Raw genomic sequence first — 16,543 nt, 5'->3', positions numbered from 1 at the left:
GCTCGACAGGTCCCACAACTGTGGCTGAGTTGGCTGCTGTGTAGTTGTGTAGAGTGTGGCCACTTGTATTAACTGTGGAGCTGTACCAGGCAGTGTGCTTCGCATTCAAATCTCCTGCCATAAGAATGGGGTCTGTGGAGCCTAGGATGGAATCTAGATCTGATATTAATAGGTGTTTGCTTGGTGGGTTGTAGGCTGCATATATCTTGATGCTTCCTGCATTTCTCGTGTGTACTTCTACTCCGGTAATCTCCAGGTTGGTGGTTGGTGGGTTGGGTATGGTATTGTGGTTGAGGTAGGGCTTGATGTAGATGGCTGTGCCTCCCCCTCTGGCACCTAGTCTGTCTGTTCTGTACATGGTGTACCCCCTTATTTTGGGGTTGTTAGCAGGTCTCAGGTGAGTCTCGCTAATCAGCATAATATCGGGGTTTCTTCTGAGTGCGAACTCTTGTAACTCAAGTGTTTTGTTGGTGAGGCCATTGGCATTCCAGGCAGTTATCAGGAGTGAGTTTGGTTGTATTTTAGTTGTGTTCATTGAGAGCTGCTAGTATGGAGTGGGTTCCTTGAAGGAATCTCTTCGTTGAGGATGACGATGGGTTTGTTTGGCTAAATTCTTGCAGCATAGTGGCTAATGAGGAGGTCAGAATTGCTGCTATGTTGGAGGTTTTCTGAGTGGTATGTGCTGCATTCTTGGGGCGAGCTGCTTCTGCGTAGGTTTTGGTGGGGAATTGTGGTCTTTCCTGACTTGTTTGGTTTAGTTTTCTTTGATCAGTCTCAATCTGCGATCTTTGGGTGCTAATCGGAGCAGGTGATTGGGGGGGTCTTGTTGCCCCACGGTTTTTCGGATGATGAATGCATCCTTTATAGTTGGCAGGATGGGGGCCACCGCAGTTGGCACATGTGGCTGGCGTGGTTCTTGGTTTGGAACAGGTAATAGTTGGGTGTTTTTCGCCACATTTGAGGCATCTGTACTCAGCTTTGCAGAGTTTTTGTGCATGGCCAAACTTTTGGCAGCGATGACATTGCCCTGCTGATGCTCTATTTCTTAGTGGTTCTGGGGTTATTCTTAGACCGCAGACGGCGGTTATTTCATAGATGTGTTTCTGTGTGTTGGGGACTTCCACTAGGACTAGTGGCATTGGTCGCTTGTCTGATCGGGTCATTCTGCTGACCTTGATAGGTGTTAGTCCGTGTTGGGTGAGGTCTGCTGCAATCTCCTCAGAGGTGATGCCTTCTGTGACTCCTCTGAGTACAACTTTAAGATTTTTTTCGCTGCTTAGTGCAAAAGTGTGATATTGTAGTTTGTTGTTGTCCATTATTTTTGTTATACCTCTGTAGTCTGTTACTGTTGTTGGCTGTATTTTAACCCCTTCGTCTGTGTTTCTGGCCCAGGAGTAATCAATATTGTGATCTCTAAGGTTTTGTGCTACTGTGGTCCATTTTTCTTTTTCCCGGAGAATTACAGGGGGGACCTTTTCCTTCTTTTCCGGGGCTGTTTGTGAGGGTGCGGCGTCTTCCATGTGGTCGTCCGTGGTTCTGCGTCTTTTCCCTGTGTGTTCTTCTGTGACGTTTGTCTGTTTTAAGTTCTCGGGTGGGCTGGAGGTCGTGTTGTTTGTTTCTCTCTCGTCATCTTCGATGTCTTCTGGTTCATCTGTGTGTGCGTACAAGTTTAGAAAACCTGGCCACTCGGTGTCGAATTTTTTAAGGATTAACTTAAATAACTCTAGTGCTTGATCTCTGTTTAGGTGTTGTAGTAAATCTTCGAAGCTTTCCATTTTGGTGCGTGTATGGTTTTTCCGTTGCGGTTTTGTTGCTATTTGTATATCGCTTGAAATAAATAAAGTTACTAAACCTTACCTTGGTAGGTTCTTTCATTCCACTTTAGTCCTTGGTCATGGAGGTCCGTTTTTGAACCACTATGATATTTTCACTGTATATGATGTAATCCAATGTTAATCGCGTAGTCCGTTCTTGATCCGACACTCGCTACCAATCTAATCTCCAAAATCAATTAAAAGCGGATCGGTGGTAACTTTGCAGCGTAGGACGCGTTATATCTCAGAGAGATAACATTAATCACTAGCATGTGCTAAAATGCAAAAAATAAAAAAAAGAACAAACACTGCGAATAATATAATACATGAGGGAACAAATTAAGCGAATATTGAATCCAACATTATTTCATAACCGAATATAGAAAATATAAGAGTTTCGTGCCGAATATATAGAAACTAAACGTTTCGGCGGATGCAAGCATAAGTAGTGCCATACTGGGCAACTCGTGGTAAAGGTGGAGCAAGCTCCTGACCATTTTCCTTAGTATTTTCCATAAATGTAAAACACAGCTCCTAGAGGACATCATCATCATCATCATCATCATGCGTATCAAGGATTTAGGCGCCTAGCATGGCCTGTTCCGGCCTTAGAAGTCATCGTTTAAGAGGACGTCCTGGTTTTCTTTTTCCTTTATTTTCAGTTACAATCGAGAAATTAATATGAACAAAGAATAATAAAAAAACTAAAGTATACTATACTGACATCGGAGGTCGTGGTATCTCTCAGATAACATTTACTGTCAAACATCATAAACCTTTACATAACATGTGTTAAACCAAACTGACAGCAAACAAAAGTGCGAAATAGCACTCATAATATACTCACGCGCAGCTACTCATGACCTTCAACCTATACAATAGATAGGGTCTAGCTACTCACTGATGAATTCCAGTTCCAGTTTGTTCCAGTTTGTGAGGAGTGTCCTATCCAACGAATCTAGAAGAAAGCTGCATGTTCCAGTCCTGCTGCCAGAAACTTCCAGCCTTGGTGAGAAATTTTTTTTTAGTTATATTTTTCCTCTCTTTTTGCCTTGTGCCTGCCTGTAGTCTTCCGCCTCTATGTAGTGTAGCAGGAGATTTCTGCAAACGGGGAACGCTTGGCCCTGGTTTAAAGGTCTATCCATTTTTCCGGGACTTAATTCATAGTGAGATATTTTTCTCTCTTCCAAATGACTTCATTCCTGCCGCGAGTGAAGACCCTCGGTATAGAGGCAGGCGTCAACATACCGAAGAGGACTTTAGCGAGAGCTCTCGCCGACATAGTAGGGGCACAAAAGATATTTGGTTTTACCCCTTATGGAGCAGGTAGTTGTGAAAGATATAGAAACCAGGAATAAGTTAATGGCAGGTGTAGAATGTGAAGGGAAAATGATCTATCCCTTCGTAGTAGGAAGTCTACTGAAGACACTACGAATAGAAAGGTTCCCTGTAGAATATCTCGAGGAAGGGAGTGAGATAATCAAAAAGGTTTTCTCAAAATGGGGAGACGTACGGGACGTCAAAATCACCAACGATGCCGACTACCCCGACTGGAAGACTGGCGAGGTGACCTTCCTTATGGAGATGAAGGCTGAGGTCCCCAACTTCGTATTTCTGGGCTCTGCCAGGGTAGTAGTCAACTACCCTGGTGTAAGAAAGAAATGTTTTCGGTGCGGATCACTCGAACATCTAGGTGCAGACTGCCCGAAGAACAAATGCAGGAACTGCAAGGGCGGTAGGACATGCCCTAGGTCAGTGTGAGGCACCTTGCTTGAAATGTGGAAATACAACCCACAAGGTAGACGTTTGTCCCAACAGGACACAAGCAGAACGAATAGGAGGTGCTATATCGCCAACCCCAGCAGCCACTCCAGTAAATAAACCTGAACCCGAAAAAAAGGACGACATTCTAATTATAGGTAAAACAGCAGAGGAGCCTAAAACAACGGAGCCGGAAGACTTTCCAGTCATTCAACCCTCAGCTATCGTGACAGTAACAACAGGAAATCAAGCCGCCACCACGAAAAACTCAGAATGGAAAATAAAGAAAAAAAAAGAAATGTAACGCAAGGAAAACTCGCATCGAGACGGAAGAGACCACAGAAGTAGAAGAAATGGAAGCCAGCAACAACACAGAAAAAAGATCAATCAGCCCTGAAGAAGGAGAAGCGAAGAGAACAAAACCAGATAATACATGCCCAGAAGAAGTATCTGACTCTGAGGAAGAGGAAGAAAGGGAGATCAGAATAGAAAATCAAGAAGAGACTGAAAAATCAAGAAAAGGCAATATTACCTCAGCCGAGGAATCGGAGGAAGAATCCATCCCCGCCGTGGACGCCCAAAGGGTTCTAATGCGTTTAATCCCAGAAGACTTTGAGGTAATCCTCCAAAGGGCAATAGACAAAATAGGAGCACCTATACTCCTCCTCACAGGTCCTGAGACCATAAGCTTCGAATGGGGAGACCTCTATATAGAAAGATTAAGTGAACTAAACCCAGCACAGCTAAAAGGAATCCCTGAATTAAACGAAGAAACGGAAAGGAGTCTGTATAAAGCTCTTCACCAAATAATAAATGGCCGGGAAAAAACAGTAGCTTCTCAAATCTTACAGAAAAATACAACAAAAAAAGAGTTAAGGGCAAACTAAAAACTTGTCCTCCTTTCAGGACCAACTAAATACTTAATTCTGTTGTACAACTTATTGGTTTCTCTAGCTCACTAAGGAGGGGGTAGACCTGAGAACCCGGGCTGCGAAGGCTTACGTCGAGGCGGTGCAGCTCCTTGTGGGCTGCATCGCTCGGGCCGGGTTCTTCCCCCAACTATCGGTTCTCTGGTTGAAAAAGTCCACCTCAATACGGATCCCGCTATCGCAGTTTTTTTTTCTTTTTTTTTCTTTTTCAGTTGTAAGGCATAGTTTAAGAATAATCTAAGTTCCAAATTTTAACAATCGTTTTTCATTTTTTTAGGGGTTACGAGAGAACGTCTCCAGACACCTGGATTAATGTAACCTAAAGTTATCTTTTTCGTATAAAGTGAAGTATAAATTTTAAGTTTTTTTTTTAGAACAGGGGTAAGGAGATTATGTTTTACAGACCTTTTAGCCACAACCTCTGGGTTACACAGCTAAACAGGTTGACTGAGGCCTCTTTTTACCTCCTACTATCCTACTCTACCTTTCTTTAACCTCCCCTATTACTACCTGCTGACCCTCAGCAATCTTTATACTCCAAAGGCCGATGATGAAAGACATGAACTCCCATTCTTACAATAGATAGGTTAAAGAATATTCATTTTAACAATTAGCATTTATCTGTCAGATCAGATGCGACCTCCCGAGTGTTAAGTCAAGTAGGTAGTACAACTCGGGATGTCGATGATTATATTCTCGTAAGCCCTCAGGACAACTTACGAAACTTTCATAGTGTCTACAAACATTCGGATATGAAATAATGTTGGATCTAATATCCACTTTGCCGAAAAAGCTGTATGGCTCTTTCTTTTAGTAATATGCAATTCGGCTGATCCCAGAGGTAGTCCAACACCAGGGCAACTCGTTGCAAAGGTGGAGAAAGATACACGCCTTTGCAGCCTTTAGGAAATCAAAAATATCTGGAGTTGCGCGCCGCCGTTCTGAGCAGTTCTCGGTTATTAGATCGACTGTCGCTATATCGCAGTGCTTGCGTTCAAGTAACCCTTATTTTACTTAATAATGGTCCCAAAGCGCAAGAGTAGTGATGCTGGAAATTCGGATATGCCAAAGAAAAGACGTAAAGTGCTTCCTTTTAAATGAAAAAGGTGAAAGTTCTCGACTTCATTAAATATTAAATAAATCATATTTTTAATTACACTAGCAGTTCGGGTCACCTTTCCTACGAGTTGCCTCAACTTAGTTATCTAAGAGTAGTGCATGCCACGACAACTCGTGGTAAAGGTCACTGAAGTGCAGAATGTAAACATCGTTTCGGAACAGATAAAAGTAAAATTTATATCCGACAATGAAAAAAAAAAAAAAGACTAACGTTCATTTAATTTTGACTATATTTAAATTTCTTAAGAATCATTGGCTAAAAATGTTTCTGATCCTTGCACAAGGGCGATGATACCAAAAACAGGTGGCGTTCGTATTATATAAGCAGTTTGTGTTTCTCGGGTTGTTGAATTTCGGAAAAGTTGGTTGGGACTGGAATTCCAAAGTGGGTAGAGAGTGATAGAAAACTTCATGGGAGGACAACACGCTTTGTTAAGGATGATCTTATCGTTGTAATTCAACTCATACAGTATCTCATAAGTGACAACTGCATTGGACAAAAGCAGTGACTACACGCTGGTATTACTACAGCAAAAATCTTTGACCGAATGGTTCTGTAGGACCTAGAGTCTACGTCATGAGTGCACCATTCATGATGAATTTTCGCAGCCGCTTAAAATACTGCTGTTTAATTTTTATATTAACAATTCTGTTGTTTGAAGGGGGGGGGGAGGCATCATATACCGTTGTTAGTTCATGATGATGCAAATTAGAAAGAGCGAAAAAAATAACTCCAAGATAGTGTCACTTTCGGATGAAAGTGACTATGTAACAATTCACGGAGGCCACTCCAGGACTACATCGAAACTATTATTTATTCTTCCCCCTTCCCACTTATAAGAACCAGCGATCGAGTAGAACATATTGAAAAGATAAAAAAGACACGCAATGGAAGCCTGTTAGGAAGGACAGAGACGAGTAAGAATAAGGAAAGCAGTCTTTTGATAAGGTTAAACCGAATTTATTTGGATTACTGAATGCTGATCTTTCTGCCTGGCTCTCGGAGAGAGAGAGAGAGAGAGAGAGAGAGAGAGAGAGAGAATGGACATTGATAACTAAGGTAACATCAGGATTATGAGCGTTAAAAACGACTATATTAAGGGATGTGAGTTTAAAGCTTGACGATGGAAAGATTTTCGAGGAGATATTTTTCAGTCCATGGTAGGCAGAAAGTTGGATTCTTGAAGGTTGAGCAAGAATGTAGTGAGGAGCAGATTTTTCTGTCGTAGAGAAAAAGCTTCTCCTCACACTATAAAGAGAGGTGTGAGGCTTGATATAAGGTGGAATGTGGCTCTCGCGACGAGTCCTAGGACATCATAAACTTGTCACGAAATATTTATTTTGAAATTATTCACGCATTAGTAACACTTACGGGTCCTCAGGACATATCAAAAATATTGCTGGTTTTCGTAATCACAGTTTTAATAGAATGTGAGGGTTAATCCGCATTTCTAGTTGATGACCAGAAGTATGTACGTTATGTATGGTCAGCTTTTGTGGGATGAAAACCGAGTTTCTGTAAGGAAAAACTCTGCAATCACCATATGAGACCGGTATATATATATGTGTGTGTGTGTGTGTGTGTGTGTGTGTGTGTGTTAAAAAAGTGTTGAAACACTTTTTTTTTAACTTCATCCTGCTATAAATTAAAGATACGAAGAAATTATATTGTTGGTTTTTAATCTTTTATCCAAGTAAGCAAAACCATGTTTTGAGCATGAAGTATTTTCATGTCTGAGCTACTTGCATATAGAAGCTGATGACTTCACATCACTTGCCTTAGTATGTATCGCATAATGCAAAGCACACAACCTTTCGGATGTGTATAATAATTATTATTATACGGGAATCTCCATGGAGTCAGAAGACTCATTGCGAGAGACCCAAATTATCCACACAATATCTATCATACCTGTTTTTGAACTCATTGACAGATGAAGCAATTACAAATGAGTCAGGCAACGCATTCCATTCATTCACCACTCTCCAAGCGAAAAATCTAGTCCTCGTACCCGTGTTAACCACACTCTTAATTTCTAGGGATGACCTCTTGTTCTTCCGCCACTATCCCACTGCTCAAATATTTTCCCTATATCAGTCTTATAAACACCTTTTAGTAACTTAAATGTTTCTATCGTATTCCCTCTTCTCCCTATCAACCAACCTCTGTAATTCACAAACTCCCAATCTATCTATGTAGGGAGCAGTCTTTACACCACTCACCAACTTGGTCACTCGCCTCTGAAACTTTTCGATCACGTCCTCATCTCCAAGGAACCCAGGTGACCAGATCCGAGCACAGTAATCCAGATGTGGACGTATCACCGTCTATAAAGAGGAATCACAACTTCTTTATCTCTGCATGTCAGTGTGTTCTTCAATGACCAAGTAATCCTATGAGCTATCTTGGACGCCTTAGTAATATGTCTTCTGAACTTCAACTCTCTATCCACCAACACCCACAAGTCACTAGCCTCATCAATCTCTTGGAGTACAGTTTCGTCAATGTCGTACACAGCTGGTAATCTTTTAATCCCAATGGATGTCAGTTCAATGTGGAAAAGTGTAAACTTGACACTTTTCCACATTGAACTGACATCCATTATCTTTTGCCCATATTATCAGCTTATTTAAATCATCCTGCAAGCTTTCTACATCAGCATGGTTAATTATTGCGCTACCAACTTTGCATCATTAGCAAACGACTGAATATCTCCATTGAAGTCGTTTCCTATATAATTTAGGTACAAATTAAACAATAACGGTCCAAGCACAAAACCTTGTGGAACACCACTGGTTACCTGCTTCATCCTAAACTCTGGTCCTCCATACACTACTTTTTTGGTATCTATCCATTCTAATTTGCCTAAGAGTATTCCACGGGATATCCTGTCAAAAGCCTTGGCAAAATCTAGCAGTATCACTGTGTTTGTGTGTATATATATATATATATATTTTTTTTTTTTTTTTTTCCCCGAAGGTGAGGGAGTTGACTCAAAAAGTAATGAGTGAGGTAACTCGTGGCATAAATGTATGAAGCTCCAAATCGGTTTAATATTTTGTGGCTCGTATCAGATTTGAATCTGATAAGAATGGTTTTTCTTATCTGATTTCAGCTTAATATCTGATACGGCGCCCAGGATATTGTTTTTTGAAAGGTTGCGAGAAGTGTTTAGTGCTTGCGCCACCTTTACTACGAGTTGCCCTGGTATTGTACTATCTTACTCAATCTGGGTGTCAATTCTCGGATTTTTTGCTTAAAGATCAAGATGTAATGTGTGTGTGTGTGTGTGGGCGCGCGCACGGCCGTGATGTGAAATGTACATTTTATTGTGGGTAGCCGACAGAAATAATTTAAAACACTGCCTGAGAGGACAGTTTAATATGTTGATGTTTTTTCCTATTCCCTTGTATTACTTCGTTTAAATATATATTACAGTGGGAAATAGAGGTATCCCCAACTCCTTGGTTCTTCCCCAAGATCACAGTTCAGTGATATGTGTATTTCACAGCTTTTCGAGTGCAAATTGCTGTAAACAGAATGTGTCATTGTTTACAAGTTTTGCATTTTTTTTTAGTTTTATATTTTTTTTTTTTTTTATCCAATTGCAAAACGAAAAAGTGATTCACTTTTTCGTATTTCTTGCATGGAACCTAACCTAACCATTACGCCAAGAATGTGCCCATGTAGCCAGGGGAATTATGGTGACGTGTGAACACCTGCAGCTACACAATAGTCAGCTTAGAAAACAGAAAATCTAAATAAATATGGGCAGATTGAATGTATACATAATTATATATATAATTTAATTATAATATTTATGCTATTATTTCTTGAATATTATTTATACTATTAGATTTATACATATCAGGATTTATAAAATAAAACCCTGTTCCAGACAATATCAAAATTAAAACAAATCATCATAGAGGAAGTTCGTTGAAAAATATAAGAAATAATATAATATGTATTAATGTAATAAAAAGGTGTATAAAGTTTTATAAACGTTTTTTAGAAAAATAATTAACAGTATTTTAAAAACAACATTAATTAATATTTATTTTTTAACATAATAACAATTTTTATTTATTTTTTCTTTAAATAGACATGAACACGTTTACTTCAGATGTTGTCTTATGATGTGTTTTGTCCAAGGCTTCAAGCTGAAACTCGGTCTATATTACCACGGTGGCCAAACTGCTGCTCGCGAGCAGCATGTGGCTCTTCTTAAGTTTTATTGCGGCTCAACTAATGAATAAAAAATATTTATAATTTTTTTTTTTTTATTAACATTCTTGATAAAATTGAGTCACTGGACCCTAATAATTCAAAACTTTTAAACTTAATTACCCACATTCCTACCTCACGACATACAACTGAACGTCGAATTTCAGAAATAAATGTGGATTTATTATCAAAATTAGAAAACGATATAAAAGATTGTGTAGTTTGGCGCTTGACGAATCAACTGAGATTACAGACCAACAACAATTAGCAATTTGTATTCGTTTCGTTCTTGAGGACCGAGTGACGCGAGAATTATTAGATTTAATAGCATTAAAAGATAGTACTCGTGGCGTTGATATTAAGGAAGCTCTTGATGTTGCCCTTAAAAATGTTCCAAAAAGTAAATTAGTAAGTGTGGGATGTGGCTCTAAACAATTTCTGGTAGGTAACTAGGGCTCTTGCTGCAAAAACTCTGGCCACCCCTGGTATATGGTACTGTCAAGCGGGTACATACATTTATACAAAATTTTAAACATATATGGTATGCTAATTTGAATCTTTTCCAGTAAATTTTATTGTAAAATTGCAGGTTGCGGTTATTTTCGTTCTGTTTGTTTCCAATTTCCCTTAAATATGTTCATATGGTATTTAGCGATACAATAAAGCCACTTGTTTTATTTGCATTTGAAGGATGGTGTCTAAATAAAAACGAATCCTATGTTTTATATATTTCTTAATTTCTGTTTTTGTATTGTTTATTATTATTATTTTTTGGGGGGGGGGTTCTATGTTATATTTAAATGTTAATAAAATTCATATTTGATATTAACTTTGTAGCGTTTTTTTTTTTTTTTTTTTTACTGTGTAGCAAACGCCACATCAGTGGATGTGGCGTTTGCGCATCACGGCGCTTGACCGCACGAAGGAAGACTTTATTTCGAAAAAAATTTCCTCTAGTCGTCGACTAGAGGAAATTTTTCTAAGCCTTTTTTCGAGCGGTTCCCGAGTTAGTCGATCTCTGGCATGGGCAAGCGGGTTTTTCCTCCCGGAAACTCGGGCTTTTCATCCTGTAAACTCAAGAGAATCAACCGTAGAGCCCACATTATTTCAGACATTAAATATATTGTGTTAGGGTTAGGGACCACGAGATGGCGGCACATTTGAGCCGTCTCTCTTCATTGCGTACCGCTTAATTAGTGATAGCCTTGGGCCATCTATCTCTGATTGGCTACCAGTGGAGATTGAACTGCCCACTCAGTCTCCAAAAGTTAGATAGGGCTGAAACAGGCTCGCTTACTCCCTATACGGGATTAAAAAGGCGTTAGCTGATTTTTTTTAATTTGTTAAGATACGCATTGTTTTGTGAACTTTTGTTGCAGTTTAGTATATGCTTCTTGCAAGATAGAGTGGACCTTTGGTTCTTTATCTCTTAATCAGTTTCTGAAAGAAAAATGTTTCGTTTTTGAATTGTTAGAGAGCATTTGGCTCGTCCACCGTCCCCTGACCATCAGTGTATTTCATTCACAAAGTTTGCGGCTGTTTCGCGTGGGATGGTTGTGAAATCTGAAATATTGTTTTGCATGTGTTGCCTGGAGTTGTTTTTTCCCAGGGCCGTCACCAGATTAGATCGCACTGAGGCAAACAATTAAATATCGCCTCTGATGGATTATAAGACAAAAATATAAGAAAAAATCTCCAGTTGCTATTTTGTTTTTATTAAAAGAGAAATATTAATGCAAAACGATTACTATTATTATTTTATTATTATCATTTGACACCTCCAAGGAGTCCAAGACTCATCGAGGGATGGTTCCTACACTACAACTCTTCATTTCCACCACTCAACCTCATCCACCAACCGCCTCATCTACAGTCTACACTAACGCCATCTACTGTCCTCCACCACCACCATTAGTATTACATAATAATTACACCACTCTTACATAATAATATTAATTAAATGTTTGCTCTCTACGGGGGATATCGCACAATAAAACTGTTTATAAGCACTTCTAAATTTAAATTATAAGCAATGTCCGCTTCTATCAATATAGTTGCTAGATCCACCAATCTTTCTTGGGTCATTGCTGTTCGCAAATAATTTTTAATCACTTTAAGCTTGGAAAAACTTCTTTCTGCACTTGCCACGCTAACAATTCCTGTTTGAGTAGCTACGGCGCCTACCGCAATATGTCTGAACGAGCTCCCCTATTAAGCCGCGCCGTAAGGCAGGCCGTCTCTATGCAACACCCAATCAACGGTACTGGTTTTGCCAATAACTTGGAAATCGGGTATTCTTTGCACCCTTTGTAGTTGGCAATTTTCACTGCAGTTGCCCCATTTTGCAGGTTCCGTTCTTGGTTTCTTGATAGTCGTTATATGGTTCCCCCCCCCCCCCACTAGACGCAACTAAACTCACCTTACAGAAATGTTGTAAATGCAAATTTTTGACAACGGTGGCATTGGCTATTGAATGTCATTCGGCGTAGAGATTCTAGCTTAATGACCACCTCGCAAACAGTTGTGGCGTCAAAGATCTCGTGGTGTTCCTTACAATTTCGACCAGGACAAGCGCTATTGCCGTTTATCTATTTTCTGCATGCTTCCTTTGATCGAGTGTAGTGGTTCTGATGCTCATCTGCCACTTCTTCGGTGATACTACGCAACATCACCTTCAGGTTTTTCTCAGTTTTCAAGGCGAAGTTGTGATGGGACATCCAGGAATGGATGTCCCATCATTTTTTCGTCTAGGAATTTGGTGATGGCGCGGTGGTCCGCGACAGTCTGTGGTGAATGTGGATGCCCTCTTTAGTGTTCTTAGCCCTGCTGAACTCTATTTTACGGTTTTATAAGGTTGAATCTATTGCAGTCCACTGTATCTTGTTTCGCAGTATGACTGGCGGTATTTTTCCTTTTTTTTTGGTTTCTGTGTTTCCTTTAGTTGTCTGTTTGCGCTTTGTTTTGAGACTGACTTGCTGGAAGTCTTATGAATCTGGCTAGATTCTCATGTTAGTATGATGGCCTGCTCCCGTTCTTCTGTTGGCCACTGCATTTGGGTAGAGGCGCAACCATTGCGTCTGGAGTGTGTTGATGCATGTTGAACACCTGTTCATAGTCCAGGTGCTCCCGGTTCTGATCTATCATTTATTCCTATTTTGTCAAGAATGGTTAAAATAAAAGAAAAAAGAAAGAAGGAAAAGTATATTTACTGGATACTTGCTTATATTCGAAGACCGAAAGATGTTGATGGAAGTTGAATCACGATCCCAAATCCAAGAGAGACTTACAGCATAACTCACTTTTCACCACAACAAAAGTCTATCTTACTCACCGATTTAAAATAAATTAATTTAAAAAAAAAAACTGTTTTTGTCTGTCTAGATATAAGTGTTATTCGTTTCTCGCCGATGGAGAGAAAGCTGACCCTAGACGTAGTGCAACACCAGGGCAACTCGAAGCAAGTAACATACTTTTAGCTCCCTTGCAAAAATCAGTTTAATATTTTGTGGCAGATGGGGATTCATATCAGATATTAAACAGATACTACACTTTTCGCGTTTCGGCCTTCTGTTCTTATCAGCTTAATATCTGACACGCACCACAAGATAAACTGATTTTTGAAATGAAGCTTATTAGCTCTTTATATTTAAGTAACAAGTAAACTATATTATACTGACATTGGAGGTCGCGGTATCTCTCAGATAACATTTACTGTCAAACATTATAAACCTTTACGTAACATGTGTTAAACCAAACTGACAGAAAAAACAGTGCGCAATATCACTCGTAACATATGAATGCACAGCTACTCGTGACCTCCAAGCTATACGCTGAATTGTGTAAGAATATTTATATTAAATTAAACATTTTGCATGTATCTGTTAGATCAGATGCGAGCGCCCGAATGTTAACTGAACCTAACTCACAAAATAAAATAGAATCAAAAGATTAAAAAAAAAAAAAAAAAAAGATAAAAGTTTTTTTTTAGGTATTTATTTTATTTATGAATTCTGGGAATACTTTTAAAAAGAGCTTAAGTTTTTTTAAGATAAATTTATTCCTTGTCGTTCTGAAAAAGGCGATTCAAAAGTTTTCTGGTGCAAGCACGGAAGCTCAAATACAAAAGCTTGAACACAATTTGGTCCTGAGTTGCAAAGTATTCATTATCCCAGACCTCCATATTAAAAAAAAAAAAAAAAAAAAATGCATTTTCCATCTCGACCTAGCACGCACACATACACTATATAGTATAAAGCCGAGAAGCAATATCCAGGAGGGGACTGAGGTAGCACGATACCAGGCAAGCAACGGCAAAGGTGGAACAAGCCCAAAGCCCTTAGGTATTTTCCATAATGTAAAAACACATTCCTAGGAAATGTATGCTGTTATTACATTATGGAGGGGATCACTACCCAGACCGGTTTCAGCCTTTTTTGAGGCTTCATCAGTGAGTAGCTAGACCAAATAGATACCAAAGTGTATAGCGAAAAGAACTTATATACTCTGCTATACGAGTTGGTTGCACCTTCTTCGGAAACTCGTATAGCAGAGTATATAAGTTCTTTTCGCTATACACTTTGGTATTATGGTCTAGCTACTCACTGATGAAGCCTCAAAAAAGGCTGAAACCGGTGAGGGCTATTATGAGTTCGCTCCCTTGGGGTTTTCGCCTTAAGGGAGCAATTTGAGTCTCCGGGGAGAGTGTTCTCCGGCACGGCCCGCTGAGGGGCTTTGTCGGTGAATGATTTTCTTCGGAATTTCAGCGGTTCTGCTCGGTGGTGGCGTGTGGGTGGAAGGCCATCACTGAGTGGAGCCAACGCTGAGATGGACGGTCTTTCGCCCATGATTGAGTGGCCTAGGGATCGTCCGAATTTTTAGAGACGGCTTTACTTACTCATAAGGCTGAAACCGGTCTGGGTAGTGACCCCCCCTCCATAATGTAAAAACAGCATACATTTCCTAGGAATGTGTTTTTACATTATGGAAAATACCTAAGAATAGGGATCTGAACTTTCCCCACCTTTGCAACGAGTTGTCCGATATTGTACTACGTACTAGGGTCACTTGCATTAGCTCACGCTAGTGTCGCCGATTCGGCATGAAACTCTCTGATTCCAATCTTTGAGTTTGTTATTCGGTTTTAAAACAATGTGGATTTTATATCCCCTTAATTTAAAATAGTTTACTTGTTGTTTTTTTATTCTTTGTTCAATAATTTCTATATTGTAACTGAAAATAAATAAACCATCATGTATTACTGAAATAGAGAGCCAAAGGCTTCTTTTTGTCATACATATCCTCTAGGACAGCGCTTCCCAAACTGTGAGCCACGGCCCCACTTGGGAGCCATAAATTTTGTTGAGGGGGGGGGGGGCTTGAAATAATAAAAAATTTTAAATGTTTTAAGACTAAGTAGATTTTTTTTAATCTTGAAAGAAACGTATTTAATTTTTATTATTTATTATTTCTTTTTTGTTCTTTTTTATATTTTAATGGAAAAAAATCACACACATTGGTGTTGGTTCACAAAGTTCGCTTCTTGTGTATTTCGGCGATTAATGAATATTAGTAAATATATGCTTATTTATATGTTTCGTTTCAAAGGTATTTATAAGAAACACAAAAAAAATTACAAACGCAAAATCTTGAATATAAATTGTATTGAATATAAATACAATAAATATTATAATAATATATGTCTATATTACGATTTTTTTTTCGATGGGGGCTGTGAAATATTTTAATTTTTCCAAAGGGGATCTTGGCATCCATAAGTTTGGGAAGCATTGCCCTAGGAGATGTGCTTCACATTTATGGAAAATACTGAGGACAGCGCTCTGGAACTTGGCACACCTTTACCACGAGTTACCCAGTATGGCACTACTTATGCTTGCATCCGCCGAAATGTTTAGTTTCTATATTTTTTTTCACGAAACTCTTGAAATAATATTGGATTCAATATTCATCATTTTTTTTTCTATCATACATATCCTCTAGGAGATGTGCTTTACATTTATGGAAAATACAAAGGAAAGGGCTCTTGAACTTGTCCCACCTTTGCTACGAGTTGCTCATAACGCACTACTTATGCTTGCATCCGCCGAAACGTTTAGTTTCTATATATATATATATTCGGCATAAAACTCTTGTAGTTTCTATATTCGGCTATGAAATAATGTTGGATTCAATATTCACTTAATTTCTACCATCATTTATTATATTTGTAGTGTTTGTTCTTTATTTCTTGTGCATTTTAGCACATACTAGTAATGAATGTTATCTCTCAGATATACCGCGTCCTCAAAATTAACACCGCGATCTCCCGAGTGTTAAGCCTTGGTTTTGATATTAATTTACGAAATGTCAATTTACGAAACTTTCATACTCTCTATAAACATTCGTCTTTGAAATAATGTTGGATCTAATATCCACTTTGCTTATGTAATTTTATATCGCTGAAATGAAGCCCTACGGCTATTTTCTTTTTTTTTTCGTAAGAATCAATCCGGCTGATCTCAGAGGTAGTCCAACACCAGAGCAATTCGTAGAAAAGGTGGAGAAAGCTACACGAATTTTGCAGCCTTTCGGAAATCAGAATATATGGAGTTACGCGCCGTTCTGAGTAGTTCTTGTAGTTCTATCAGATCGACTGTCGCGGTATCGCAATGTTTTTATTCAAGTAACCCTTATTT

General features: G+C 39.0%; 1 non-coding gene across 1 annotated transcript; it reads right to left on the bottom strand.

Moving 5' to 3' along the window:
- Positions 1 to 8,159: 8,159 nt before the first annotated feature.
- Positions 8,160 to 8,266, bottom strand: LOC150094934 (small nucleolar RNA snoR103). The gene has a single exon (XR_016550200.1). It is a non-coding gene; the product is annotated as a small nucleolar RNA snoR103 (small nucleolar RNA).
- Between the last annotated feature and the right edge of the window lie 8,277 nt (positions 8,267 to 16,543).

The sequence above is a fragment of the Typopeltis vanoorti genome, chromosome 21 (assembly GCF_054136105.1).
Source record: "Typopeltis vanoorti isolate ZY-2024b chromosome 21, IOZ_Tvanoo_1.0, whole genome shotgun sequence".
Taxonomy (NCBI): Eukaryota; Metazoa; Arthropoda; class Arachnida; order Uropygi; family Thelyphonidae; genus Typopeltis; species Typopeltis vanoorti.
The sequence above is the reverse complement of the archived record's forward strand: the minus strand, read 5'-3'. Positions and strand labels throughout refer to the sequence as shown.